The sequence below is a fragment of the Marmota flaviventris genome, chromosome 16 (genome assembly GCF_047511675.1).
Source record: "Marmota flaviventris isolate mMarFla1 chromosome 16, mMarFla1.hap1, whole genome shotgun sequence".
Taxonomy (NCBI): domain Eukaryota; kingdom Metazoa; phylum Chordata; class Mammalia; order Rodentia; family Sciuridae; genus Marmota; species Marmota flaviventris.
This window is the reverse complement of record NC_092513.1, coordinates 59489440-59496491: the sequence shown is the minus strand read 5'-3', so window position 1 is coordinate 59496491 and position 7052 is coordinate 59489440. Positions and strand designations below refer to the sequence as shown.

The following is a 7052-nucleotide window of genomic DNA, read 5'->3' as shown; positions in this document are numbered from 1 at the left end:
GAAATGCAGGGCACTCTGCTGCACTGTAAAATCTGATCTTTCCCAACAGGCATTGCCAGCAACACTGCAGCTATCTTTGTCATAGTGGAGACAATGCTTTGATTATTCCCTCTTTTAAATGTGATCTTTGTTCCAAGGCCAGTTGTTTGTTTACATTGCTCATGGAATGACACTTTATGCAACCTTATGTCTCTCACTACCTGCCTTTAAGCTACAGTAATTAACATCAACTCTCTATGAGAATGAGTTGAATTATCTTTCTAAGAAGTCTGTAGTTATAGTTCTCTCAGCTAATCAGAATTTGATCAGAAAACAAATCAAATTCTGACAAAGGGTAAATTCATCCCATTTTCCCCCTTTTCTTCCCCATTCAAATGATCATATTTAGGCACTTAAAACAGGAATGGTATCGCACTCTTCTATTGGCCATTCAGTCAGGCTCCAGCTGCAGTTTCTCTGTGTGCCTCTGTAAAGTGCCACTGAAGGTATTCTAAGCTTGAAGCAGAGGCTAAATTTTGGTGGGAGTATTTTGTGGAGGAGTCAATATCTTCTCCTTCATTTGTCAATGTTGTGATTCAAGTTCTTAAAAACTTGAGAATTTTGCTAGTCCCTTCTCCATCTCAGCATATTGCTCTTTAAGCCTCTCCACGGTTCTTCTGTGTTTTGCATCCACCTCAGCCTGACTGTGGGGTTGTTCTTTCATGAAATCCTCCCACTGGAGTTGATGCTGTTTCTCAGTAGCTATTAAGTGGTCATGATAACATCTTTCTTCATTCCTGTTCCCTCTGCTAGAGTCTACAGACGGAGTCATTAGCTGCTTGCAATCTCTGGAGAACTTCTTTCAAGTTGTCCTGCATCATTTGTCTGCATTTGGGAAGAGTATGTTCATTTGTTTCATGGATCATATTCTTCCAATTTTCAAGAACACACATTCGTCAGCAAAGACCAAGTTAATAATTTGAAGAAAAATGTGGTCTTAGCAAAGACCACATTTTTCTTCAAATTATTTTACAAAATAATAACGAGTTTCACCTTGAATAACTGATCTGTAATCCAAAAGCCTTGAATGAATTTCTCCAAGATCCTTGATAATGATAGTGCTGAGCCCGCAGTCCCCAGTGAGTCCCTTTTCTTGCCACCGCTGCCGCCAGGGGCAACCTCACAACCCACAAGGGTCTCTGTCCCTCCTCCACATATCCCGACTGGCCACTATTTCAGATTCTTAAGAACAAAATGCTCTTTCATGGTCAGACTGTGGAGTGACATCAATTACTTGGAGCACAGAATTTGTTTTCTGAATATAGTTAGGAGACCAAAACTTTCCAGAGCAAAGAATATCAGAAAAGTTTAGGGGATTCACAGAGAAAAAGGGTTTGTGGCCTGGTCAAGAATCCTAAGGAAACCACAAATTGACTAAGAAAAAACCCCAAATAATTATGTATCAATTTCCAAATGATTAAATTATTTCTTGACTATCAAGGCAAGATTTTTTTATTAAGAGTAGCAATGGGTGTTCCTTAGCAGAAACAGACAAAGAGAATAAAATAAATAGTTTCATTTTTTCCTAATCTGCTTTTCATTAGCCAAACATCCAAGCCCATTGCAAAATTAATCAATAATGTGGGATTCTGGATAGATGATTACACAGAATAGGTGAGGAGGCTGAGTAGCACAGCATGTGAGGTACCATGTTTCAGTAACAGTGCCTTCTCTATACAGGAAGGGCTACTTCAAATACCTGGGAGATAGAGATGACTAAAGCACTATTATAAGACAGCTACCTATATTTTAATTTTAAACTTTCTTTCTCATTTGTTTATGACCAATGTCCTCTATTCTTAGTTCCATCCTCATATTTTAGTCTCACAGCCTTGCCTTTTTATAGTTTAAAAAATGGGAAAGAATCAAAGCAGTGGCAGTTAGCACAACACATTGCAAAAATAAAACACCATACTTATAGTGAAATATCAGAATAGCAATTGAAATTCTAGGGGAGTTTAGGGCAAGAGATATCCTGTAAGGGTCCCGCGAACGTCAGAGGAAGAGACCACCAAGAGACTGGCTCATGCAATCAGCAAAAGGGGATTTATTGAGGATCCAATCCAGCATGCTGGGGCTCCGTGCTCACTCAAGAAGGGAGAGCAGCCCAGAGCCCAGAGCAGAGGTTAAGCAGTGCTTAAGTACACTTTTTGGGGAGGGCGGGGGCTTTGCATACATCAGAACAAATCATCATGAGGCGCGGGAAAATTGAACAACAACTCTCATACATGATTAGCACATTCATTGGCGGGAACAGGTCAAGCAGGGGTGATTGGTCACTCCTAAGCGGGGTACACATTCAAACTGATTGGTTTGGGCCCTGAATGCCTACGTGCCAAGCTACAGAGGGTCCTAGATTATTAATCAACTAAATGATCAGTGGGGCATTGTCTTAACTGCCTCAGGAATTTCAGGTTCTGTGTGCAGTTCAGAAACTTTACAATACCTAGTCCTTTACTTTTTAACTCAGGCTTTGCAGCTTAGAAACTTTACCCTTTCAATCCTAAAGTTAACCCAACTTAAAAACTGTTCACCAAGACACGGGGATAGATATGGGCAAGGCACTAATTTGAGTAAAAAATCTAAAGTGAGTTATGGAGATCATTTTTGGACATATCAATTTTGGGCTTCATCCAAGTAGAAAACAATCTATATTGTCATAAAACAATGAGAACCATTCAAGGGAGCATGGGTAGCCCTGGGAGGAAATTCAGTGAAGAGAAAAGAGCAATGTCTTCAGCTGATGCTGACCTAGACAATCCCTTAGCTTTTTTCAAATCACTTTCTTCACATGGAAAATGAAATAATTATACTATTAACAAACTCATCTTATTATATATCTAAAAACTTATTTTAAATATTAAATGATAAGATAGATACAATTAATTTATGGGTGTCAATTTTGTATCTTGCTATTTTGCTGAATTGATTTGTGAGTTTGTCAGAGAGTGAAGCTTAACACAGCAGCCTGGCCTAGACACCCCTTCCCTGTGGGAACTCGGGGAAAAGGACTATGACTCATACTTCTTGCTAGAGTTTATAGAGCACCAGAGCAAGGTGTGCAAGGACCCCAGAATAGGGCGCAAAGGGTGGGATATCATGGGAATTGCACACAGCTCTTAAGAATTGTGTCCCCAGAGGGCCAATGTTCTCATGCTGCTAACATGTTTTCTTTTCTCACCCTAATTACTTTGTGTTGGTAATTTTGCTGCTTAAAGGACCCCCAGGCATAGTGCTGAAGTGCTATGTACTGTGCAAAAGCACAATCAAGCTTCCATGTCCCTCCAAGAGGAAATATATATGTTAGAGAAGCCTCATTTGCACACAAGTTGCAGGATGTTGTCCTTGATTTCAGTATGAATGAATCAACAATCTGTATTAAGTAAGGAATCTTTAAACAGAAACAAATGTAGTTTTGTATCAATTGATTGACAAAAATGTGGCCAGAGAATCCCAGGAACCTGACCCTGTGTTTTCCCAGTAGCAACAGCTCCTATTACCTAACTTGGTATTCAGTGCAACATTGTGGAATGTAATGTAATTAATTCCAAGACCTGGAATCCATTGTATGTGTATGTGTAAGCAAAAATGGAAACCTTCCCTTACAAGTAGTTCAAGTAGGAGCCCCCAGGGTCACTTTCTTCCACCTCCCACTGATGTTTGCTTTTTCATAACCTCTCTTCTTGGCAGGTTACTTTCTAATTTTTCTAGAGCCAGCCAACAAAACACCATTGTCCAGGGCCAGACAGCAAATCTGCACTGAAAGGTGGCAGGAAACCCACCTCCCAACATGTGGTGGCTGAAGAACAATGCCCCTGTCGTGCAAGAGCCAAGGCAGATTATCATCTAAAAGATGGAATATGACTCTCAACTGTGAATCTAAGACCTGGACACAAGAGACACTAGCTACTACCAGTGTGTGACCACCAATGGGGTGAAGATCATTACCACCATTGGAGTCTTCTATGTTCGGCTCAGTGAGTCGGGTCAGCAAAGGCATGTTGATTCATGGATAGGAATGCTCACAGCCACCAAGCAAGAGATTGGTTCGCTATTTGAAAATGAAATACACAAATCAACATGAGAGGAAGTCAATAAAACCATTCCCCAAAGACTTCCACATTGAGCACAGTCCTGGCTTAACCTATTACCCATTTTCTAGTAATAACAGAAAATAGACACAGATGGAGTGGTCTGCAAACATGGAGCCCAGAAAAGAATCCCAGACACACAAGGTGAACTGGATCATTCAGTGTAAAGGCCACATTTTAGCAGTTCAGGTGTCTATGGGGGAGGCTGGCCACACTGCAGATGGCCAGGTGAGTGTTGGATTCTGTCACACGGGTCTCAGCTCACTTGCCAGAGTCTGCCAAGGTTTTGTAAAACTGCATGCACCTCCCTGCCCCATGCACACCTGGCCCAGCTGGGGCAAGAAGACAGAGTGCTTGTCACATGGGGTGAAGGAATTGAATGGCAAGAAAGAATGTATTCCTTTAGTCCTGGTTGTGGGAAGGTCCCACACTATGAATGCCCCAGGCCTGTCTTCCAAGACCACACCATTGTACACAATTAGTAAAACAAGCTTTGTGTGTGATGTTTAGATGAGGAGAGAGATGGGACAGCAGCAATTCCTGAAATAGCCCCCAAAGTATTCATATAAATAGAAACACCCCTTCTTTTGATGTTGTTTTGTTGTTGTTTTTGTTTTAATGATTTCTGACATCAAGGGGTGTCCTCATGAGCCAAGCAGAGCCCAAGGCATGAGGACAACTGGCCACAAAACAACCCATGGCTGCCCACCTTGTTTACCATCAGCATGACTTGAAAGCAGTATGTGTTTAGATATCTTTTCATGTCAGTGTATTTTAAATTTCCCTGGTAATCTCTTTCCTTCTTTCTGAACTTGTGCATACAGCATGTGACCATTCCTGCAGTTGTACTCTGGATCATGAAGTATTAATAAACTAGCTTTTTGCTTTATCCATTTAGGTCCAAATCATGGCCCAAATCATCATTTCCAGTAAGCATCTGTTTTCCTCAAACCATTTCTGATGCTCTGAGAGTTTAGATTATGTAAGAATCTAGGTTTTAAATCCAACAGACTCCTGTCTTTCCTGAAATTGCTAGAATTTGGCTGGTCATTACACAAGAATGGCAATGTGCTTGTTTAGGTTTGGGAAACTTTTACAGGAAAAAAAATGTCATAATAATAAAAATTGTTAATTGCTTTCAGGGTCTTGACCTTTCAGGACAACTAGATAGGATATAAACATACACACCAGATTGCCAGGACCTCCAGGAGGAGCCTGGTATACAAAGGTGTTTGCAAGCAGGGAGGCAGTTCTTACTGTGAAATCCCAGCCCCAACTGTCTGCAGTTTATAATTCTATTTTTTTTTAATTTTTTTTTCAGTGGTGGTGATACATCCCAGGGCATTGCACATAGCAGCATCTTTACTACTGAGCTACATGCCCAGCCCCTGCAGATGGAGTTTATAAAGAGTAGGCCACTCTCTACTGCCAGGGTCTCAAGCCCACCTTATAAATGAAGAGGCTGAGGCACACAGCCAGGGTCCCATCCCCTTAGCCAGCTGCTGACTTAATCTGGCTTTGGACTTGGGCCTCTTTCTTCCAACACAATGGAAGACCCACTGCCACTGGATTAGGAGTTCTCCTCTGAACTGCAAATGCTGTCATTATGTACAGGGAGAATTACTTATTTTATTGTCAGTTTTTGAGAAAAGGAAAGACTCAGTCTCCTTCATTTCCCATGCAGCCACATTGAATAGCTATGGCTTCACATTCAGCCATTCTGAGCAGTGGCATGAACACTGTGTTGTTGATAAACTGCTCAGTCTGTGCTGGTTTCTGTTTCCCTGGGGCCTCCACAGGGTGGTGTGCTGTGGAGCAATGTTGGGAGTGTGGGCAGCCTACTTGAGAAGGTCTCTGCTGAAATATAGTGCTGGAACAAATCCTTAATGATTATTCCTACAAAGGATGATTAGGCAGAGAAGTTGCATCAAGCACATACTGATGGGCTTTGGGGAAAGCATAGGTCCTTCAGAAGTTATTGCTTTTTCTGTAATTTATGTCTTATATATTTTATGATGATTATATTTTATTTATTATTATATTATAAATATATAGTAGGGACTAGGGATGTAGCTCAGTGTACAGTACTTGCGTAGCACATGTGAGGCTGTGGGTTCAATCCCTAGCATTGCAAAAATAAATAAAAATAACAAATACTATTATAAATATATACTCTTACAATTTCTATATAATTTATTATATAAGTGTGAAATATTTTCATAGACATGATACATTACACATTTATATAATTAAATATTTGTATAAAATACTTCACACCATTTTTATGTTAATTTCCTTCTCATTTTAAATTCTGGGTTAAATCAGCACATTCATGTAAATAATTTGGGCATTTGTGGTATGGCAAAAGCTTCTTCCCTTGTCAGAGTGAACCAGACCAAGGTGGTTTTTTGTGTGTGTGTGTTGGGGGGAATATCATATATAAATGTACCTGGAGAAATATATCTTCTTATTTCTGTTTGCTTTAGTACATAAATGATATACTTAGTTAGCAGTATGTATTTAGATATATTTTCATGTCAGTATATTTTAAATTTCCCTGGTAATCTCTTTCCCTCTTTCTGAACTTGTGCATACAGCATGTGACCATTCCTGTTGTGATTGGCATTTCCAATGTGCGCACCAACAGTGCTACACTGATTTCCCTAGCCATGTGCCTTGGGACCTAAGAATGAATTTCTCTAGGACAGATTCTGAAGAGTAAAACATACTAAGGCACACTGTTCACCTTTTTTTAAAAAATATTTATTCTTTAGTTGTAGTTGGACACAATATCTTTAATTTATTTATTTATTATTATGTGGTGCTGAGGATCGAACCCAGGGCCTTGCCTGTGCTAGGCAAGCGCTCTACTGCTGAGCCCCAGCCCCAGCCCACACAGTTCACCTTTGTACATGGTAGTCC

General features: G+C 40.3%; 1 pseudogene; it reads right to left on the bottom strand.

The window, feature by feature from the left end:
• Nucleotides 1–583: 583 nt before the first annotated feature.
• On the bottom strand, nt 584–4039 carry LOC139702164 (biogenesis of lysosome-related organelles complex 1 subunit 5-like; annotated as a pseudogene).
• Nucleotides 4040–7052: the final 3013 nt, after the last annotated feature.